Source organism: Octopus bimaculoides, chromosome 3 (assembly GCF_046866305.1).
Source record: "Octopus bimaculoides isolate indiv1 chromosome 3, ASM4686630v1, whole genome shotgun sequence".
Taxonomy (NCBI): domain Eukaryota; kingdom Metazoa; phylum Mollusca; class Cephalopoda; order Octopoda; family Octopodidae; genus Octopus; species Octopus bimaculoides.
The window spans coordinates 148,963,409-148,988,483 of NC_142930.1; the positions used below are offsets into that span (position 1 = coordinate 148,963,409).

Sequence of the window (25,075 nt, forward strand, 5' to 3'; positions counted from 1 at the left end):
CACACACACACATATATATATATATATATATATATATATATACATATGTGTATGTTCACAGATGCGGATGTGTCATTATATATATGTATGTATTGTGATGTGAGTATGTATCTGTAAGTGAGTATATTCGCATACACATTGATATATCAAAGAAAACCATCGTCAGCATTTACACACACACACACACACACACACACACACACACAATACACACACGGATATATGGATGTGTGTGTATATATATATATATATATATATATATATATATATATATATATATATATATATACACACACACATTCACACCACACATATATATACACACCACACACGCACTAGGGTGATTTGTATGTATTTTGTGTGTGTTTGCGCGCGCGTTCATTTGAGTGTGTGTGTATGTGTGAGTCTTTCGCAGCTGCGCGTGAGTATGTATGTTTTAAATGCATCAAAGTAAAAGCAACGCTTATGAACAGAAATAAAATATCAAAAGTGGGTTTCTTTGACGAAATATAATAGTGGGTAAAAAAGCTGAAAGTAAATGTATAAGCAGAGACTAGTGTAAATACTGGCAACCAATGAAGCTGGAACATGTTGTTTGTTGTACGTTTCAGTGCTCACAGTCAGACAATTACTCAGTATGTATACGTATAAGAGTGGTGTGTGTGTGTGTGTGTGTGTAGGAGAGAGAGGGAGCGTTTGTGTGAAGGAGAGAGAGAAAGTGTGTGTGAGCGTTTGTGTGTGTGTGCGTGTGTGTGTGTGTGTGTGTGTGCACGTGTATGTTTGCGTGCGTGTAGGGTCGGATGAATACGTGACTCCATAGTTACAAACTTACTAGCAGCACAAAGGCACACGTATATGCATACAAAAATACTTACATAGATATACAAATACAAACACACACGCAGTGAAACACGCACGCACACACACACACGCACATATATATATATATATATACGAACACAGAAATACATAAATAATATTACGTGTGTGCATTATTTTTTATTAAATATATATATATATATGTGTGTGTGTGTGTGGAGAGAGGGAGCGTTTGTGTGAATGAGAGAGAAATTGTGTGTGTGTGTGTGTGTGTGTGTGTGTGTGTGTGTGTGTAGGTTCGGATGAATAGGTGACTCCATAGTTACAAACTTACTAGTAGCACAAAGGCACACGTATATGCGTACAAAAATACTTACATAGATATACAAACACAAACGCAGTGAAACACGCACACACACAAACGTATATATATATACGAACACAGAAATACATAAATAAAATCACGTGCGTGTATTATTTTTTATTATATACATATATATGTGTGTGTGTGTGTGTGTGTGTGTGTGTGTGTGTGTGTGTGTGTGTGTGTGCGTGTGTGTGTGTTTGTGTGTGTGTATAACCCACATGCATACACTCGCACGCGTAATGCATAAGATCGAGGGACGCCTATTCACATAATATATTCTACGAGCTAATATGTCGAGGCATGAAATCTACACTCTTTATTCCTGCATGGATTCTGTTCATTTTGTATGCTTCTGTCTACGCTTACACATGTAATCATGTACAGAAAGATACAAACATATTTGTGGTGATATACAGTAAAACAGACAAACAGGAAGGTAAAGCGAATGAGACACGTCTTCAAAAGAACGAACATGACACAAACAACACGCCGACAGTCCGACAGACAGGTATACAGGCATGCAGGGAGAGTTGGACAGAAATATATACTTAAATATATATATATGTATATATATAGATATATATGCATATCTTTTGCTATTGGAAATAGATTGATACATATCGATGTGCATGAGCTGTTATCCCTAACTGTGTTATTAACCCTAGCATTAGCCATAATGATCAGTTTTGGTTAGAAGGATAAGTGAACATAGATCAACTTTGGTGAGGATATTATCAACTGTTCCTAGGTCTTTGACTCTCTTTCCCCCAATCTCTCTCTCTCTCTCTCTCTCTCTTTATTCCTCCTTTCTCTGGCTCTTTCATTCTCTCATCTGCAAATACACTTGTATACCCAAATGTGCGTTCGTTTGGTTAAATTATAGATGCACACAAAGGCATTAGCAATTCTTCAGTTTCACTCAAACCTATACATTAATAGAGAGATATTTACATGTGAACTCATATCTGTACATACGTGTTCACATTTATATAATATTCAAAGACGATCACGCACACACATAACACACACATACAGAATTCCCCCCCCTCTCTCTCTCTCACACACACACACACACATTCACGTTACAATTCTACATAACAGTGCACTCTAACACGAAGGTGAATCCTTATGAACAAATACACACGCATTTGAAGGAGAAACGCATAGCATAGACAAAACCATACAAACACCAGGTTTACCATTTTCACACGGATATTATTATGCCATATAACCATTTCAGAATTAGCCCAACCTGAAGCATACCAAAGTTGGCGAATCTCATCAACTTTGGCCGAATAGCTGTCAATTGAAAGTAATCTTCTACTCCGAAAGATTGTTGTTTAATATAGCTTAATTTCATTAACCCATAACCCTAAAAGCGTGTGACTAATTTCACACCACTGGTGCAGCTTTCAGCACTACATGAACAACAAGAACGACTACTGCCATTCCTACTACTACTACTACTACTACTACTACTACTACTACTACTACCACCACCACCACCACCGCCACCACCAACACGACCAACACGAATTTCAATATCATAATTAACATCAAGTATGCCACCACCGGTTTCAGAGACACACCTACTATTTCGGTTATATGTCCTACTCTTCCGTCTACACTCCTCTATTTCTCTCGTGATTATTTTCATTCTCTGCTTGAAATATATTTTCGGTCAAGCACGTTATATTTTCACTGAGAACCTTTATTAGTCTTTTATATTTTTTATAGTTTTTTTTTTATTATTTTCACTCTAAACGTTAAATATACAATAATAACGTTTGTTTTAATAACAACAGCGATATTTAGTCAGAACTCACATATACATTCCGGTATATTTCATTGCATCAAAATTGTTTCGCGTTCTTACTTTCTTTAGTGATTTTGTCCCTCAGAAGACGCGTTTATGACTAGCTACATAACACATCCTAAATTAAAGATTATAATACGTTTGTTTTTCGATTTGGGGCTTTATTTTTCTCGTTTCCAGTTAACTGTATCTTTCACACACTGCAAATAACTGGAAACAGATCGGTTGAAATTGCAAAGCCAAGGAATTCTGAGGCTAGTTAAATAAGCTAAAAAAAATCGAACATTTTCCCCATCATGTCAGTAGTCGTCGTTATGGCGCTAGTGGTGTCGCCGGCGGTAGTGGTGTCACCGGCGGTGGTGGCGGCGGCAGCAGCGGTGGTGGTGGTGGTGGCTGTGATGGTATTAGACGTAGCATAGGTCGTTCTTGAACCAATTTATTATAATCAAAAGGTCCTTCATCAGACGGCAACTTCCGGAAGTCAAAGCGAAAGTAATAATAACTTAATACCTTCCGCATTAACTTTGAAAACGAAGCACTTGGAACAACTAGCAAGTAGTATTTGAAAACAATTCACCATTTTGACAACTACATATGGCAGCGACCACCATCACTAGCAGCAGCAGCAGCAGTGGTAGTAGTAGTAGTAGTAGTAGTAGTAGTAGTAGTAGTAGTAGTAGTAGTAGTGATGATGATGGTGGTGGCGGTGTGGTAGAGGTTGTGATGGTGGTGGTAATGGTGCTAAAACCGGTGACAGAAATTGAGACAGCTGGATGTATGTACGTACATTCGTTTTATCAAAGGCAATAGTATTTGTGTGGTATTTGTTGTATAAAATGCCGCTTCAATATGCTACTAAGTGGTCTTAAACTAATTGATTTACCAACGGGAATCTGGATTGACTTATCCAACGGAAGCCGAAGTTCTCTTTCAATTTGGAATTAATTGAATTTCATACACAACTTAGGTTAAATATAGAGAAGAAAACACACAAATCATTAACAAAACAAATAAACAAACATACCAAAAAAAAAAAAAAGAAAGAAAACAATAAAACCCAACAATCTAAAAGTAACGCGGTTTCAAAATCGTAAACCTGTTCAGTTATGTTCAGTCAAGTGCGTTCAATGTGTTCATTCAATGGAAAATTATGTGTTTAGTCTTCCTAATTATTTCAGTCAACAGAACTTTGGTGATTTTTGTGTTTGATATATTGGAAAATAAATATTTAGTGCTTATATGTTGGTTTATAAAACAAACAAAAATAGTCGTAATAAAGAAATAACAAAAGCAAAACAGACTTCTTGTTACTGTCCATAAAGATTTATTTATTAAAAGTATCGCTTGTATTGTCTATAACTTTTTCATCAGTATTTCTATTCCATTCAACCGTATAATTTCTTTCCATGTACAGTTTATGTTACGCACATTATTTTTAATTTATAACTTTACTTTCATTATTCTTTTAATCAACGAGAAATGTAGTAATTAGCTTTTACAGCGTATTTATATAGTTCCTTTTTAGTTCATTCAAAACCTAAATTCATGTTTTCTATTGCTTTAGCGCTCATTCATACTAGAACCTTTTAACAATTTATACAAATGCTTATAGACAAATGTTCAGAAACGTATAATGTTTATGTAGTTCTCGTTTAAATACTTTTTCCTTGTTGTGCTTTTCTTGTTTAACCCTAGGTGAACTCTGGTTAAGCCATGGATGGTGTCAGATGTATTTCCAGCAGTATTGTCTAGGTCTAGATTGTTCAATGTCTTCAGCTTTGAAAAAAACAAAAGAAAAGAAAAACAGAACAGGGTGTGATTTAAGGTATTCAGATGCTATCTCTAATGGTTTGAGTAACGCTATAGATGCTTCCTCGATTAAAATATTCAAAGTGTAATCAGTGCTCAACATTTTCCCCTCTCACCTAGAAGGGTAGCGCTTGGAAATACAGAGTATTCATTTCAGAGCTTCTTTACGTTTTATTCAAAACAAAATACATGTTTTACCTTTAATGTTCTCAATAAGTAGGGAAGGTAAAATGTTTATAGTGCTTGTATTCAATTATGCTTAGTATTCTAAACACTCGTCTGAATATTTTGTATGTCCTATATGCGCAGGCATATGTGTCAGTGAGTGTCTGTGTGTGTGTGTGTGCGCGCGTGCGTGTGTGTGTGTGCGGGGTGTGTGTGTGTGTGTGTGTGTGTGTGTGTGTGTGTGTGTGTGTGTGTGTGTGTGTGTGTGTGTGTGTGGTGTACTTCAAAACTAACAGTTGGATATAAATCTTTCTGCTTACCGAAAAGCATTATTATATAAACCATTTAATAAGTGCAAAATGTCTTTAGACATACCTGTGTGAATTCATGAGAAACATTAATCTGATTCGCAACTACTTCATCTATTGCGTAAAAGACAAAATTATTCTACTTATACCGTCACTGAACTCAGCCTTCATTATCCATAAAAATCTCCGTACTAATTTATTCGTCAACTTAGTATTGGCATGAAGTATCATTGGTATACACGCAATGCTAAGTGGTCATTTAGTTGATAACGAAATCCGACCCTATTAGTAAATGAGTATATGAGATTGTCGTTTGTAAGAATAGATTTAAAATGTCTTAGCAAATAATATGTAAGTCGCCATATTTGTGGCGACCATAAATCTGTGATTTCCATTCTTATTAAGCAATCGCTATTTCCATACAATTTCTTAAAGGCATATTTGCTTTCGAAACTACCTATATCTTCGAGGTCATAACTCAAAGATGACACAATGTAAAGGTTTCATATCGGTTTTCCCACCTAAGCATATAACGAAACACTTCTAGAAAGGTAAAACAGGAAATTGTATCGTTCGCTTCTTTTCTGGTTTTATCGGCAACGCAACTGAAATAAAATAGCCACGACTGAGAATCAAAATCAGATGACAAAGCTGATACAGCCGATGTGCAAATAAATACACGTCTGTGGAGCTGGTGAATTTCCGTAATAAAAATCGACAGGTATAAAAGTTTCTTATCAACATTAAATGCCCTATTTTTTGTGTACATTTCTGTCATTAATCGGTGGAGTAATCACCAGTATTAGTCTGGTGTTTATTAAATACATTATGTTCTCCTTGCAATTCTGACGGGAATTGAACAAAAGTAATTAAGATAACAAATTCTGGAAAGTTATATCTCTTTTTTTTTTGTTTCTCCTAAACTATCGGCTCTGTTTGTTTTAAGGTATAGAAAATACATTAAACCACTAGCTGTTCAACGTCCTATGTCTTAAGGGGTGTTTTCTTCTTTTTTTGATGATTAATACAATAAAGTAAGTTTCCGTCTTCACCGCCTTGTCTGCATTCCGCAGAATGCGTGGAATTCATAGTTCTGTATGAACAGAACAATAACAATTTATATAATCTAAAAGTAGTCAAACACATCTTTACTTGAAATGGAAGAAATTAAAGATGATTCACCATATTAAAATATATATCAAAAGTGAAGTGTATCGGGTTCTCTTTAAGGATTGAACACGTTAGATTTGCTAAGTTTGTTTACTTCGTTATTACATATTTCAATATTTGATGTTAAGGTGATGAGCTGGCAGAATCATTAGCACGCCGAACAAAACGCTTCGCGGCATTTCGTTCGTGTTTACGTTCTGAGTTCAAATCTCGTTGAGGTCGACTCTGGCTTTCACCGTTTCGAGCTCGATAAAATAAGTACCAGTTTAACACCAAAATTTGAAACGGGTTTTTTTGGCGTTGATATAACAAGAGTGATTCGGCAGACCACTTTTCATGTACAGCTTTTGTCATTTGTCACATGCATTATATGTCGTTTGCCACACGCATTATACGTTTCCTAGGCAACTGTTATGCGACAACGCACACTAACCTCATAATAAAATATTTTAAACTTTATGTTCATTTATTTACGAGCAAAAATCGAAATTTCTTTTGGTCATCTACACGATGGCATGCTTATCTAGTTCATGTACTGGAATTAAACATCCGCTTTTTTTTTTTAACTATTACGTCACTGTATCTCCTAATCGAATACCAAACATATTTCATACATAGTCATAACCTTATATTTGTATTTATATCGTTAGAGAAACGAAATGTTATAGCCATTATAAATACGGAAGCGTATGAGAAAATAACTGAAACAGTATCAAGAGGAAATCGAAGACGTTTGGAGACTAGACCGATCGAAACATCAGCGTAGATGAAACGCAGTAGCTGAGGTTAATAGTCCGGAAAACTCATACTACTGTAATAATCGTTACTATTTTTAATAGACTCTTTATACAACTAAAAGATCACAAAATAATGGTGGATCAAAATATACATGACAAAACAAAAACAAAAAAAAGAAACAAGTATACAATAATAAAAAGTAAACATTAAAATAAAAACAAAACCAATGAATGACTATACAAAGTGATGCAGAAATAATAAAATATCACAAAAATATATGTATATAAATGCATTGCTATATATACATACATGCACACACACACAGTATGCATACATAATATATATATATATATATATATATATATATAAAAGGACTCGATTTCTTGAAGAAATAAGGGAAAGTCTTGTAATTATTCAATCAAACATTCTAAAGAAAATACATTCCAATTTTAATATCGATGCTTTTCTTCCTCATACAAAAATTGCATTACGTTTTAGATTTGTTTTATAACAGTATGAAAAAGTGTTTTATTGATTTTCAATATCATCTTGTTGATTTTTCTATGAAATTATTGTTCGTTTCTTTTGAAGTTGCCCCCCGCATAATCAACACTTTTTCCTTTTTTTTTCCTGCAAATATTCCCTCTGTTTATTTTTTATTGCTGTTTTCTTTTTCATTCCTTCATTCACTAACCGTACTCTCTCTCTCTCTCTCTCTCTCTCTCTCTCTCTCTTTCACTTTCTCCCTCTCACTTTCACTTTCACTTTCTCCCTCCTACTTTCTTTCTCTCACCATATGCTTCAGTTCAGAAGAATTTTAACATTTCCCTTTCTTTCATACATCTAATACAAAACGAAATTCTCTCTCTCTCTCTCACTCACTTCCCTCTTTCTGTCTGTCTTTCCTATATATGTGCCCGCATGCATGCGTGCGTATGCAAGCACGCTGTGTAAACAGTTAATGCTTCAATAGTAGATTACTAAAAATTTTGCAAACATGTAGAATAAGTCTGTGATCTTTCGGATGCGTTTCATGAAGGGTATCTGAAACATCGACAATACTTTGTACTTGTACGAATCAGAGGAATCTATCACTGAATAATTGACTTTGTACTTCAGTGTACTCACTGAATAATTGACTTTGTACTTCAGTGTACTCACTGAATAATTAACATTGTACACACAAACACACACGCACACACGCACACACACATTATAGAAGCTATTAGGTGTATTTTAGACTTCATCGTCAACGTGATAAAATGGAAGCTATATGAGCTGAATAAAGCAAGAAACAGTGGTCCGCAGTACCAACTCCGAACACACATATACTCAGATACGTGCATTATGCTAACGTACACACACGCATACATACATACACACATGTACGCATACAAACATACATACATACATACATACATACATATCCAGCAGTAAGTGCGGGCGGGGCCTGACGCAAATAGACAAGTATTGTAGGACTCGAAACAAATGAAACCAAAGAAATCTATTTAAATGTAATAAGACAGCGGGTATGAACAAACGAGAAGAAAGCGTAAACAATAAAGTAGAAACTATAGTCTAAACAGACTAAATAAAATGAGTCAAAACAGAATTCCAAAGTATTCTGAAAGAAAACCTGTGAGAAAAAACACTTTATAACCAGTATCTTGTATTATGCAGCAGAGTAGTAAGCGATAGTGAAAGTTCATGATCACCGAATCAAGAGTGGAAATGGCAAAGTTCGTTTTTACGTTTGTAGTGTCAATAGTTCGTCAGAAATAACAATAAAATATAATACTGGAAATAGCGTTTAGCATCAAGTGCAGACTATGCAATCAGAACAAAGAGAAAACAGATCATATTATTTCTGACTGTGTAGACCTTGTCACGTTATATCCAGACTTCAACGAGCCGGTATCAATATAAGCGTAATCGAGTATACTGGACAATGTGGGCATTATGCCTTCTTCGACGTGCAAACAATAATCTGGGACATACTTCTGGAAATTGACAAATTGATGAAGGCTTTACATACGGATATATTTGTTCATAACTGGAGAAAATATCTACTCTCTGATAACCATTTCGATGCATTCTCATAAAAATTCGCCGGGGTGTGCTCAAGAAAGCATCAAAGTACAAAAATCTAAAAGCTGAAATAAGCGTGATAAAAAGGAAAACACTAACAATCTATGGGCGCAGGAGTGGCTGTGTGGTACGTAGCTTGCTTACCAACCACATGGTTCCGGGTTCAGTCCCACTGCGTGGCACCTTGGGCAAGTGTCTTCTACAATAGCCTCGGGACGACTAAAGCCCTTGTGAGTGAATTTGGTAGACGGAAACTGAAAGAAGCCCGTCGTATATATGTATATGTGTATGAATGTGTGTGTGTGTTTGTGTGTCTGTGTTTCTCCCCCCCACCCACCAACTATCGCTTGACAACTGAAGCTGGTGTGTTTATGTTCCCGTAACTTAGCGGTTCGGCAAAAGAGACCGATAGAATAATTGCTAGGCTTACAAAGAATAACTCCTCAGGTCGATGTTCTCGACTAAAGGCGGTGCTCCGGCATGGCCGCAGTCAAATGATTGAAACAAGTCAAGGAGTAATAGTATTCAAAATCAGAAATTTATGGGCAGAATTTTGACGATTAAATCGTCCACAGTATTTGACTGGTATTTCATTTTATCGACACCAGAAAGAAGCAAGTCTAAATTGACCTTGGTAGGAGTCGAGCTCAGAATGTTAAGAAGGGTACAAAGCATTTAGCTCGACTTCTAACAATATTCCAATCTCCTGTTAATGGATTTCTAATGATATGGAAAATATATACAAATATAAGTTACGAAAGCACAGTTAAACAGCATACGGAAAGTGAAAAAAGAAACAATAACTATAATAATATGTAACCTAGAGATTATTAATGATGATACAAATAACGCCTCAGAACATACAAATATGCACAAAGTACAGACAACAGCATTACTAAGTAATGCAAACATATGATAGAATACTATCACTACGGTAAAACACGCAAACCCAAACAAAACTCTAAACGAAACCGTGATACAAATATCTATAGTCTCTTCTACTGGTAAGGGATGCAACACAAATTACACAAATGAAAACAATAATTTAGGGTAAACAGAACCTCAGTCAATTTTGTGAATGAGTATTTCATTTGTTCGATCACGGAATTACCAAATCACTAAAGCTACAGATTCTATTTGACGACCTTCTACACAGATTCTGTCTTAACCAGATTTCAGTTAGAAGACCGTTGTAAACAATACTTGACGAAGATATCACGTAGTGGACATGAAATGAAATCTCAATCTGAAACGAGCACCTGTAACGTTCATGCATACAACAGTGCCATAATGCTGCAATAATACCGCAGGAATAAAACAGTATAACAATCGAAACACTTACAAACTCAATGAAGAACACTAGGAAGTGAAAGGCTTGAGGAATCGATAACTTCTCTAATTTCTAATTAAGATATTTAATTCAGTACACGTGAACCAATACCAGCATCCTTACATGAAATTAGTGAAAAGCACCTCATCGTCAAACACCCCGACTTTTAGCTACAGCAAATAAAAGTTATCGATCTATAATATGTTTGCTGGCATTACATAAAACTATAACACACGCGCACTCGCACACACCTACATATACATAAGTGAGGAACCTCATTAGAAGTTTCATCTGAAAGGTGATGTCTTGTTAGACAAGCATTAAATACGACTGAAGGAAATGTATGGATGTAAATAACAACTACTGTTAATAGGAAATGTTATTGAAGACAGGATAAAATAAGTATAAAATACCTACGTATGGCATTACACAATTACAGAAAAAAGTTTCAGTGTCAAATAACGTTCTTGGATACTTCATGGGGAGTATTTAAAAAATAAAAGAAAAAAGTAGAAGCAACATACTTAAAATGTGTAGCAAACGTGACATAGAAAACATTAATTATATTACAAGATAAAGACAAGATAGAAGAAATCAGCTCTGTCTCCATAAAAAAAGCTGAACTTCCCAGGGAGCGTCTGTCTTTTGTCAAACAAGGATTTAACTAAGATATCCTGAGTCAAACCACATTTAGGTATAAATGCAAAAAATATATAAACTATCTTCATTATACGGATGATTTAAAGGAAAAATCTAGGAACCAGACATAACACACAGCTGGAGTATTTCCTCAGTGCACACAACAAAGATATTAAAATTGGTAAGAGATTTGATAAAAGTGTTAGAGTAACTTCTGAAAATAAAATAAAATAAAAAATAAGAAGAAAAAAAAATGAAAAAAAGTAAAGAAAGGTCAAGTCGGATAATGTAGTATTAAATGAAGTTTATGAGAAAGAATATAAAAAGAAGGAATGGAATGATCCAAGCCAGAATGTCTACATAATTAAGGCAAGCCTGGGTTTCATGAAAAACAAGAAATATAAAACATATATTTCACTTAGATCTTGGCACCGAAATTAGGTTATTGAAACAGTGAGAGTCATAAAATTAGTTAGGAGTGGATGGTAATTCACAAACAATGTACCGAAGAGAAGGAAATATTAGAAGACTACATGGAAGATTTCTCACATTACCATTTTGTAAGCGCGTCATACTTGAATTAAATGATATCAGTCTTTCACTGGTACTTGTTAACATGAAAATTGACAAGATGTATGTCAATGACTATTTGCTAAGATTTAAAATCATAACGTTAAAGGGAAGTAACTAAATAAGGAAAAGTATTTAGTATGAAATTCTATGGTTTCTTTCACATTAACAGCTTAGTATCAGTCAGACAAATCTTAAAGGACTGAGCCAGAAGAAAGATAATAAAAATATATACGCTATTAATTTTAGTCTTACGCTAAATCTTCAGCGTATTAAAAACTAAAGAACTCAGATAAGAGAATGAGAAAGCTGCTAACTGCATTCTAAGTGTGTCATTCCGAAGCTGATACACATAGAATATATCTAACACGCAAACTGAAAGAAATGGATTTCTAAAAGATTTCAGAGGAGAATAAAGGAAAATTGGTTAATATAATAAAAGGAATAATGGAAAACAATGGGCGGAATATTTATCTCTATGTAAAGCTAAGATACGTTACAAATTATAAGCTAAGTACATTAAGATATAGATAAACACAAAATGTAACAAAGCCATGCCAGAATAAAAGGTACAAAAAGCAAAAGAGAAAGACTAGACTGGATAGGAAAAGATAATAACACGACAGGAAAAAATAACAAAAGCGCAAAAGCTGTGGACTAAAAGCTTAAATGGAATGCTGCATCGAAACTAAATGAAGTAGAATAGAGACTAACGTGATGTAGAGACTAAGCACTCAACATAATTTTGTTGTGTCTGGGGAGAGTCATACTGCCTTAATGCTTTAATATGTAACACGCTCACCGATTCAATTTCCACTCATTTATTATTTCTTTTTTTTTCTTCCGAAATTTTCGCTGCTTTTGCAACCTTGTAAATGGATGTTGACTATTCGTTATTAGAGATGCGCTCCTTTTGTCTGCTTCTGCGCATGTGTGTGCACCAGTGTATAGGTGTACTTGTGTATGCATATATGTATGTATGGATGTATGTGTGTGTGTATGTGTGTGTATGTATGCATGCGTGTGTGTACGTATGTATTCTGCATATTCGTGTGTTTGTTTATGTCTGTGTGTGTGTGTGTGTATTTGTGGGTGTACCTCTGTCCTCTAGTGTGTGCGTGATTGAGTGCGTCTATGTGTATGGGTTTGTGTAATTATGTATTAAGAGGAGAGGTGGTTAGTTAATTACATGATCCCAAATGATCTTTCGCATTGCTTCTACTTTGAATTATCTCTGTGTTAGTTACCAACTAATCTTGCCCTATCTCAGCTTTGGCTGTCAACTAAATATTTTTATATAAGTCAATGAGAGATGCGCTACACCTAGAACAAGAAGACCAGCGCCCTCTTGAATGAGACTGGCACTCTGACCAAACTTAAATCTTGATAAAAGACGGACGCATTTTACAAGTTATGCTATATATGCAATATATCAATCCTAGAACATGGAAAGGCAAAGTTGATTTCCATGGGATATAAACTGACAACATAGAAATACATTACAAATACTGCAAATCATATTGCTCAACAGTCTAATGACTTTTTGTTGCAATCAACTATCGCCCAAAACATTTTAATATGAATTGAAATGCAACGTTGACCACGGCAGGATTTAAACTGAAGACACTGAAGACGTCCACAGAGCATATTGTATGAGGCAGTTGCCAATCTATCACACTTATGCAGACAATGCCATTAAAAATATATAAGGCCCTTATTTCCAAATATTAGGTCTTCTCGCTTTGGTTTTAGCCAAAAGGCTGAGAATTATATATTCAAGAAGCGTATTCAAACTGACAGAATTAAATCAAATTCTCACATATGAAGCACTTTCGAAAGAAGCAACATTTGCAAAGAGTGTAGAAAAACTATCTGGGGCACAAGTAACTTGAAATCAAAATAAGCAAGATGAGGAATATGACAGTAAAAGTAGTACCAATAAATTTTATTTACTGTAAAATATTTGTAAGGATACTTTTTCCACCATGTGTAATTTCGTAGAATATGGTGTACACACAGTAATTATAATTTAACCTTTATCGAATTCCTTGGTGCTTATGAAAAGTGATGAAATTAATATTAAATTTTGAAACGAAAAATATATATTACCTAAAAATAAATTAAAATAAAAATAAATTTGTCATTCGTATACTATCTCCCATAATTTCTGTCATTTACCCTCTCTCTTCGCCCTCCTCCCCCTACTTCTCCTACATGTCTGTGATTTTTTTACTTTTTACTATATGTGCATGTATAATGTTGTTTTACTCATTGTTTGCCACCAAGTTTACTTATGTGTAGGCATCCTGCAACTCTTATACTAACGCTGCCTGTCTGTCTGTCTCTCTCTCTGTCTCTCTCTCTCTCTCTCTCTCTCTCTCTCTCTTGATGCTCCTCTTTATACGATGTAAAGCGTGACTGAAGAAACAAATCAACCAAATAACCAACATTTATATCGGCTATGATTATACAGAAATTATTTTGGATATGGTGCAAATCATAATATAAATATAGTGAAATGATAACAAAATTTTAAGATGTCTTATCGACCATTGGTCAAAAATATGCGCAAATCAAATGTATAGTCTCATTAAGTACGATACACATTTGACTCAAGTCAATATATTAACGAAACCTTCAGAACCCTACATTCTACGTTTAACTCAACAATATAGTGCGACTGACGCAGTGTGGAGGCGCAATGGCCCAGTGGTTAGGGCAGCGGATTCGTGGTCATAGGATCGCGGTTTCGATTCCCAGACCAGGCGTTGTGAGTGTTTATTGAGCGAAAACACCTAAAGTTCCACGAGGCTTCGGCAGGGGATGGTGACGAACCCTGCTGTACTCTTTCACCACAACTTTATCTAACTCTTACTTCCTGTTTCTGTTGTGCCTGTAATTCAAAGGGCCAGCCTTGTCACGCTGAATCTCACCCCGAGAACTATGTTAAGGGTACACGTGTCTGTGGAGTGCTCAGCCACTTGCACGTTAATTTCACGAGCAGGCTGTTCCGTTGATCGGATCAACTAGAACCCTCGACGTCGTAAGCGACGGAGTGCCAACAACAACGCAACAACAAGTGTGACTGACGCAGAACACATTATACACAATCACCTTCAAATACAATACATGCAATTTCAGTGGACATAAGATATCAATAAGAAAACAATAACGTCTAAGAAAAAGTATAAAATGTTGCTAATTAGTTGCAGCCCAAACATCTTCCCCAAAAGAGAGAACATTCCTACACAGACTCAAACAAACACAGGTTATTCATATATGCGCCATGAAAGACAAGTGAAGCCTTTCCCCATCCATAATGATAATAATAAAAATATCGATAGTAACAATCGTTACTTTACTGAATATATTTACTTATAGATTTAATGAATCCTTCTAAATTTGGCTCAAGGCCAGTAATTATATCGAGAAGCCAGTTACATCGACCTCAGTGATCAAGTGGTACTCATTTTATCGACCCCGAAAAAAATGAAAGGCAAAGTTAAACTCTGCGTAATTTGAAATCAGGACATAAAACTGGAAGAAATTCCTATAAGCTGTTTGTCCGGCGTGGTGGAATTTCTACCAGTTCGTCGTCTTTAATGCCTTCAAATTTTAGCTCGAGACGAGCAAATTTACAAGGACGGAATTAGTCTCGTGACACAAAACATTCCCCTGGCATCTATGCCGCAAATGTTATACAGATTCGCATTTTCTATTCAACCATCAGAGTAATTTATAATTTGGAACATATAAAAGGAACTCTTTATATTACTCGGAACGTATGAAACAAGGGCTAAATTTGAAGACAAACATGAACGTTTAGGACAAACTTTTGAAAATGCTTTCGACAATCAAAGGGTTAATATAACACAAGTTCCGTTATCGTTTTTATCGCTAGTACAGTAGAACCTCGCAGTGCGAGTGCACCACTGTACGTGTAATTTTCTGTACGAGCCGAGACTCGTGTGTATTTTTGTCTTGAAATACGAGCGGAAATCCACAGTACGAGCACGCAAATCGTCCCATCATTAAGGTAATTCACTTAATAAAACCAATTTACATATTTCTTTTGCATTCTCTTTTTTATAATTGTCCTTTTACTTATAACTACAAATCTTATGTTTTAAAACCCATAAAAAAAATAATTTTTAGTGGTTTTGCGGGGCTGGAACGTATTAATTATATTTTAGTTAATTTCAATGGGGAAAATTGATTTGTAAAACGAGTAAATCGTAAGAAGAGCTCGGTCACGGAACGAATTAAACTTGTACTGTGAGGTATCACTCTCTCTCTCTCTCTCTCTCTCTCTCTCTCTCTATCTCTCTCTCTCTCTCTCTCTCTCTCTCTCCTTCTGGTGATTTTTGGGCTTTTAAGTCTCAAATTGTGAACGATCTTTGCTTGCGAGCGGATCTCACCACATGATTGCAATATTCATCCGTATATCTGTTTATCATTTTTTAATTACATTTTTGTGTAGTCGAAAATTATCTTCTCATTTACTTTTGAGTGTTATGTATCCAGTGCTATTTCGTTTCTTGTTAAAAGCCTTTTACTGAAATTCTTCTAAAAGAAGACATGCCCAGGAGGTTACAAACAGAAGACTATATTTCGAAAGAAGAAAGAAAATGAAAATGTAAAAACTAAAAGACAGACATCTTGTCTATCCTTAATACAGCAAAAAAAGTTCAATAGCTCCGAATCCTGCTATTTGAAAAAATACTTTAAAAAAAAAAACAAAAAAAGAACAGAAGAATTCATCCAGTAGAACGAGTTAATTATCTAAATTTCCTCGGAGCCATACCGCGAGGCGTATACGCGACAAACACACATTTAATAAAAACCACTAATAATAATAATAATAATAATAATAATAATAATAATAATGGTTTCAAATTTTGCAACAATGGTAGCTATTTTTAGGAAAGGGATGAATCGATTACATCGACACCGGTGTTCAAATGCTACTTATTTTATCGAATACGAAAGAACGAAAGGCAAAGTCGACCTCGGCAGAATCTGAGCTCAGAACGCAGCGACGGACGAAATACCGCTAAGCATTTTACCCGGCGTGCTAATGATTCTGCGAGCTAACAGCCTTAAGAGCAACAACAACAACAGCAACAACGAAACAGAATGCAGCACAAACTACAAGAACATGAAACATGAACATGTACTTCATAGTGAAACAGGCTACATGAAACTGAATGAAAAACGATAATATCAATACTAATTCCAATGGTAAAAATAACATTCTTCTCACTATTTTAAAAGGACAAGCTAGAAAAACAAACATTTTGAGTATTCCAGATATATATTACTCGTATATTGCACGAAAGGCAATAGCGTATAATGTTAATGAGTTCTATTTGTCTGTACGATATTGCATTAACGTGTTTTGGGGTTAGAAATAGCAAACAGGGGAAGTGTGCAGGCGTATCCGTGTGGTAAGAAGCTCGCTTCCCAATTACATGGTTTCAGGATCAGTCCTACTGCGTGACACCTTGGGAAAGTGTCTTCTACTGTAGCCTCGGCCGATTAAAGCCTTCTGAATGGATTTGGTACACGGAAACTGAAAGAACCCTGTCGTGTGTGTGTGTGTGTGTGTGTGTGTGTGTGTGTGTGTGTGTGTGTGTGTGTGTGTGTGTGTGTGTGTGTGTGTGTGTGTGTGACAGAGAGAGAGAGAGTGTGCGCGTATGAGTGTGTGAGTTTCTCCCCCACCGTCGCTTGAAAACCGATTTTAGTGTTTTAGGCAAAAGAAACCGATAGAATAAGTACTAAGTCTACACAGAACAAGTCCTGCGGTCGATTTCTTCGGCTAAAATCCTTTAAGTTGGTGATCCAGCATGGCCGAAGTCAGATGACTGAAAAAGAATATGATAGGATCGTGAAAGTGATATGAAGTGTCTTGCTCAAGGACAAGCCTTGCCATTCCGCACATGATTCGAACACATGAGTTTATGCCTTCACACCGCAGACGAAAATAGCTAGTATTAGTCGCTCAGTTATCATATTTTCCATAGAGCTAAATTTCTAACGAAATGATACATGGACATGTACATAGAACAGGTTAAAACTAAATTAATGCGTACTATAACTACAAAAAGATGTGACAAGTCGAACAGAACCTGTTAGAGATAAAGACGGGAGTGATGAGAAGAGAGTTTACACGTGTAAAGAGAGGAGCCTTGTGTGATTTACACCCCCAACGCTTGAATAGAATTTCATTCTTTGTAAATATGGAAGAAATGTGTACGAAGCATTCCTGCCAGTAATAGATAGAACAAACGTAACGAAGCATATCTTTGCAGTCTCTTATGTGACCCGTAGTAACAACGTACCAGCGTCGCAGACAGGAAATGTTCTACACGTGTTTTAACCTAGAGTCATATTAAAGAAATTCATTTTAACAGAAACAAAAAAAGAATTACCACACACCCACACAGACACACATTCACATGCATACATTCTCTCAAGGAAGCAACAATATATGGCATGCATAGATAGATAGATAGATAGATAGATAGATAGATAGATAGACATGCATACATACATACACATATATATACATGTAAATACACAACACACACGTGTGTCTGTGTGTGTATTGATAGATTAATAGATAGACAGACAGACAGACAGATTCACATATACAAATATGAATTTATGTATATCAGCTGATGATACCCGATTTGACCGATGCTGGTGATCAGCAGGTCACGTTGTGTGTGTGTGTGTGTGTATTTATATATATATATATATATATATATATAGTTCAAATGTATAGAAAACGAAGAGCGGGTGTATTAGTTTGGCGCTCTGGAAGAATGGAAAAGTCTTTGACGTTTCAAGCCTACACTCTTCCACAGAAAGCATTGAAAGCGGGGAAAAAATGGTGAGAGGACGAGAAAGAGGGAAAGAAAAAAAATGTGTTGGGATTAATGGTTCAACATATGTATATTTCTCAACCAAATCCACTCTCAAGTCTATAACAGAAAACGCTTACCAAATTTCTCAGATGCCGCACAGTGGGATTGAACTAGTAGCTGAAATCACGTAGATCCAAGCAAACTTTATAACCATGCAGTCATGGCTACGTCTTTAAATTATACACACGTACAGAAAGGCATACAGATATTCGCAATAATACTGACAATCAAGCATGTGTACACACGTGTGTGTGTGTGTGTGTGTGTGTGTGTGTGTAAGTAAGTGTGTATGCATATATGCTATTATGTTATTTCTGAATTTATGTGAATGTGTTACGTATGTTGTTATTTGCCGCTGACTTGTCTGACGGTATTTTTATATTACAATACGTGTCTATATTTCATATTTATATCTAACAGAAGCAACAAAAAAAAAGAAAAATTTTCACTGGTGTATAATCAGAAAATGCACAGTGATTGATTACATGCTTTCCCACTGTTATAATGATGATTGCTTCCAAGTCTGGTTTGAATTTAAATGTTTTTCAGATGTTGTATGAACAGACTACCTGTGGTGCTTTCATGTAAAGTTGCGAGCAATAAGCAATTCCAAAATTCCAGCAAAAATATATAAAGACTAATAATTTCGCTAATGTCTAAACCATAAGTGAGTGATTGTTTAACACAAAAGCATGCATTCAAAGATTTCAAGGTTGAGGAAATGAGTATGAGAGAAGCTGTGACGTTCATCCCTTTTTTCTTGTGCACTGATGATGTAACAGGAAATAGAACCCGTTCACATAGTCGTTCAATAAAAGGATAAATCAATCCTAGAACATTCTCTATTGTCAGAATATTTCTTTGTTACATAAGCACAAAGACAAAATTTATAGACGAGGAAAATGAGCTTAGTAGGATATTCATAAATTTTCTTTATGGCATTAGTGATGCAAGAGAGCAGCTATATAACTGAATCTAATTAACCTCTACAGAGAATCAATACCAGCCTACCAACCAAACAGTAATATCACATTCTGAGCCAACAATTGTGCTTCCACGGGTTTCCGCGTATTTCTGGAAATAGCAACTACATCTTACTTAAATTGCCCTATATTGTTTAAGACAAAAAAAAAAAAAAAAAAAGCCACGTAGATTACGATTCTCGATACCCTATCCTATAAATGATAAGGCTAGCCAGTTCTTAAAAGGCTGTCATCTGTATGTCTGCTCAGCTACAGTTTGTCTAGAGCTAACCAACAACAACTATCAAATATTGCCTTTATTTTATTTGGAACAATACAATTTATTTTTTTTCATCTGCTGCAATCTGTTACACCTGAGATAATAGCGACAAAGTGCAGCCCTGTAAAATTTGCACTCGGAATGAAATTCAGTTCGTTGTTCTAGATTCTTTGTAGCTGTTTTAATAACAAATCATATTCATTTCTTTTTGATAAGTGAAAAATATTAAATATTTGTGTAAGAAAAGAATGGAAAGTGTTCGTTTTCTGTTGTTGTTTTTTAATATATAAGAAACGAAATGAAGTGGTGTAAAACAATTTGTTTCATTGTGATTGTCAATGAAGGCAAGCGAAAAGCCTGTGATTTTCCAGAGACTCTAGCACTTGAGCTAGGAAAAACGAGACGAGAGACTTGGCCTAAATGCTTGCAGCGTAGTAAAATCGGATAAGGGCAGCGATAAGTTTAATGGTGTTAGTGTTAAACCAAGTCAGGTATTAATTGAATATCCCAGATAACCAAAGTGGTATCTTTGGCGGTCTTTCTAACGAATGTACCTAACATGGGTTTTATAGACGGAAGCCTATGTTAAAAGGCATTTGCCAAAAAATGCTGTACAGTGACATCCAACTAGATACATGAAGTGGTAAAGTAGACCTTATAACAACAAAGTCCATTAGACAGTCTCACCTCTTCGCGAAATTAACATTTCAGAAATATGTATTAGTGACAGAGGTAGTATCAGCGCCAACACAACCAGATCACGTGATTTCGACCTTCCTTAATCTCATCAATGATGCACGCTCAAAAGTACACATACATACACACAAGCAAGCACACAAACACGCACACACATACATGCACACACATACACACACATACACACACGTACGCATGCACACACATGCATGCACACAAACATGCACACACATACATGCACACACGCATTGACACGCGCGCACACACACGCACGCGCACGCGCACACACGCACGCGCACGCGCACACACGCATATATATGTGTGTGTGTGAAGTGTGTCTCGGGCCTGCAGGCTGAGCGAAACCGAAGCTTATCTCGATTTCCGTAGAGGGTACGTGACTGGGACTGAATGCTTGGTCCTCAACGAGACACTAGTATGTCTAAGGTTCGCACACCAGTTGCCGTTGGTACCCGTTATCCACGAAGTTGACTAGAACAATGTGAAACGAAGAGCCTTACTCAAAGACACAATCGACCACCATGTTCAGGAATCGAACGCAAAATTTAATGATTGCTAGCCCAACACCGTTATTTATAAATCACACGCCTTCAGGAATCAGTTCATTCACTGAATAAATAACTAAATGCTTTGGAACCGCCTAATTATTATCGCTAACATTTCATTATAGTTCTTCAGTGTAAACAATATTAGCATATTCTTTAAGTATTAGTTAAGTAAACAGTCAAGAATTATCGCAGTTCAGGAAATGGAAAACAAACAGAATATTTACAGTGCGTTTAATCGATCCACTAAACCTGACAACTTTAAGGTTAATGAAAAGGTGATTCGAGAATTATTTTTGATTTAACAAAATACAATTATGCAATTAACAGAATTAAAATTAAGAACTACTAACTCTAATGCAAAAACTTAACAGAATGTGATTCTCATATTTTGGGTCATCCGATAAAAATGCAGATTTTCTGTACTTCTTTTATTTTTCAAAATTAAGCTAAACAAAGTCCTTCTTTTAATTTAAAATATACTCTCCTTCATTTTCTACAATGCTCTTCCATCTCTGGTAAACTTGCAAGGCCTCTCTTCTAAAATTGATTTGTCCCTGACGAAAACTATTCCTGTAGTACTGTTCCAACTTGTCTACAGAATTAATATTTTTTCCGTCCAAATGATTTTGAAGACCACAGAATAAATGATAATCAGGTGAACTCATAAAGCAAAATATGCTGAATACGCTACTTTGTCACTCTAGCTTTGCAAAAATAGCTGTTAAAATCGAACTGCGCTCTTCAAAACTTGCACTAAGAATAAGTACAAGGTTAAATTACTACCTGCTTTTATAGCAAGTTGTTGCAGGTCCCTCTCTGACTTTAAGTTCGTGCAATAGAAAAATACGCATTATTCATGGGATGACTCAATATTGATACTTTTATTTATATTCTTTTAGTAAAAACAAAACGTTCCTAACTTTAAAGCTTCTACTTATCATCACATGTGTTAAATACATATGTACATATGCTCGAGTTGGAATTAAGTCACGGAATTAATACTTTCAAACAGTTTTGTTGGTTTAGTTTGTGTTAGTGAAATATAAATGTATCCCTTATATTAATTATCGATGTTCTTAAAATATTTCAATACGTTTTATATGAAAAATTATATTGCCATTTCAGAATAGTTAGAATGAAAATATAATTATGAATGTATCTATATAGAACAACGATCATGATGGTTTTTGAAGATGTATAAAGATGAAGGTACGAAATAATGATTTAATTAGCACACGCGAATTTTATAGTTTGTTGCTTGAACCAGTATATGTTTATATAAATTATACAGAATTCAATATCATGACAAACATATGTATATATCATACACGTATACATATGCATTCATTCATATATATATATATATATATATATATATATATATATATATATGTATGTATGTATGTATATATATACACATATAGATGATGATGATGATGATGATGATGATGATGATGACGGTGATGATTTGAAACGTAATTACCATGCCAGAAGCTGTGAGGAAGTGTTAATTAATTAAGTTGAGCCCTGTCGACAGTTGATCGTCGCTTCAAAGATGAAAGGCAAAGCTGGTCTCAGCAGGATTCGCATTCGCAAAGTACCGGAACAAATACAGCAAGGCATTTTGTTCAGCGGTCTAACGGTTCTGAATGATTTCTAACATGAGTTGGTGGATCCAACTGTAGTTGATTTATATTTCTAGTATTTAACTGAAATTTACTTATGGCGGCCTCAGAACGATAAAATAGCATTGGCTAAATTGGGACGTTCCGCGTCAAACAACCTAACTGTGCATGCCACATGGAATTTTGTCCGACACTCAACCGGTTGTATATAACCGACTGTTGCACGCTGAGATAGTCATTTGAATTGATTTTGGCATATCATTAGTGCTCATTGGATGTTTGTACGAATTATAATGTCATCCGTTCAGCGATTTGGACTCAAAACATTAGTGGAACGTAATCAAATACCGCGAGATAATATATCGTTTTGAGCCACACACTATTACTAGGGTAGAGGTGTTAAATAAACAATAAACGGTTCGTTTGCAACTATTTTCTAATATAGGGACAAATCCAGTAATTTGAATGAAAGGTAATCGATCAGAAGGACTTAATACGTGACTGCTATTTCATTTCATCGAACTAAGAGAAACGAAAGGCAAAATTCACTTCATCGGGGTTGAACTCAAAATATAAATAGCCAAAACACATCGATAATCAAAACAGTAAACGGTACATTCATGTTATGAGCGCATCATTCGCATGCCAGATCGATGATATAATTGCTATTATTGTTGTCAAAACGATTTAAATTTCATTCAAAATATAGAAACCTCCCTTCTCCTCTTTCGTCTCATCATCGTAATCACTCTTTATCATTCTAATGCCACTGTAGCTATTATCACGTGCACGATAGATTCGGCTGTCAATCAACTGCATCGTTCAGAGCATCGAAACGCCTACGTTTATCATCTTTGTTTGGTGGCTATGGCGGTAGAAGTAGTTGAAATGTCTGAGGATAGTGCTTTTTCTCTTTAGACTAACCCTCAACTTCTTGAACTATCATTCGGGAAGGAAGGAAGGAGAGAGAGAGAGAGAGAGAGAGAGAGAGAGAGAGAGAGAGAGAGAAAAAGAGAGAGAGAGAGAGAGAGAGAGAGAGAGAGTGATAGGGGAAGAACGACAATGCAGTGAATTATGAAGTAATATCGTACAGAAGGGCTGATGAGAGTCGTAACACTGATGTTGCTAAATTAGCCCAAATTATCAGTGAGTATGTAGGTTGCTGTTTAGAACTCGAAGATAATGGTCTTTCGTATATCAGAAAAATTCAGGTTTGCGTGTGAAATTCCCCGATTCACGCTACGTGATTAAGAACCCATATTGGCGATCTTGCTCTGGTTCTCGTTTGCCCTGTACTATTATTGCCATTTATTATCTACCTATTTATTAATGTATCCTTATTACTGATCTCACACTTTTACTATTTATAAAACATGTACTGGTTTTATAAATATCCTGTGCATTTCTATGCATTCGTTGTTTTCATATGTACTTCGTCTTAGTACAGTCCACAACGCTAATTAAACAGAAATTTATATTATTACTATTACCATTATTGAGCTGGCAGAATTGTTAAAGCGTGGGGAGAAAAAGTGCTTAGCAGCAACTCTCCCGGATCTTTATACTCTAAGATCAAATCCCGCCAAGTTTAACGTTGCCTCCTATACTTTCAAGGTTGAGCACTGGAAGCGAGGCAATCGACTTATCCCACTTCCCCTAAATTTGCTAGACTTATGCAAAACTTTAAAACTTTATCATTTTTATGATAGCGAACTGGCAGAATCGTCAGAGCATGAGAGTATATGGCAGCATTTCTCACAGATCTGAAAATTTTGAATTTAAATCTTGCAGAGGTTAACAATACTTTAATTCCTCAAGAATCGATGAAATATAGTATTGTTTAAGTGCAGGTGTTGATGGCATCGAATAACCACCTCCCCTCAAAACTACTGACCTTATAATTATGTTGACATGAAGAAAAATCAATCTGACATACCTAAAATCCATCTTCAATAATGGCAGGGTAGGAACTTTTACACTTCTAATTTTTCAAGGTATCCAATGGTCAAAAATTGCGTTTCTGTAATTAAATTAAAATTTAAAAAATTAAATACTTCACAAAGAAAGAAAGAAAGAAAGAAAGAAAAAGAGCAATGCGTGATATAAATACTAATAATAATTGTTCGATATATGCAAATAAAGTCATGTGAAATTAAATTAGCAATATATGTATCATACTGAATGTAGATGCACTGCTG

General features: G+C 35.5%; 1 protein-coding gene across 7 annotated transcripts in view; it reads right to left on the reverse strand.

Annotated features, from left to right (window-relative positions):
• The window catches only part of LOC106884261 (uncharacterized), a 541,049-nt gene that overhangs the window by 356,469 nt on the left and 159,505 nt on the right, over positions 1–25,075 (reverse strand). For all 7 annotated transcript variants that reach the window (XM_089349787.1, XM_052966073.2, XM_052966075.2 and 4 more), the window contains exon 2: positions 24,814–24,897. The gene's annotated coding sequence lies outside the window, so the exon portion shown is untranslated. The remainder of the gene's footprint in view (positions 1–24,813; positions 24,898–25,075) is intronic.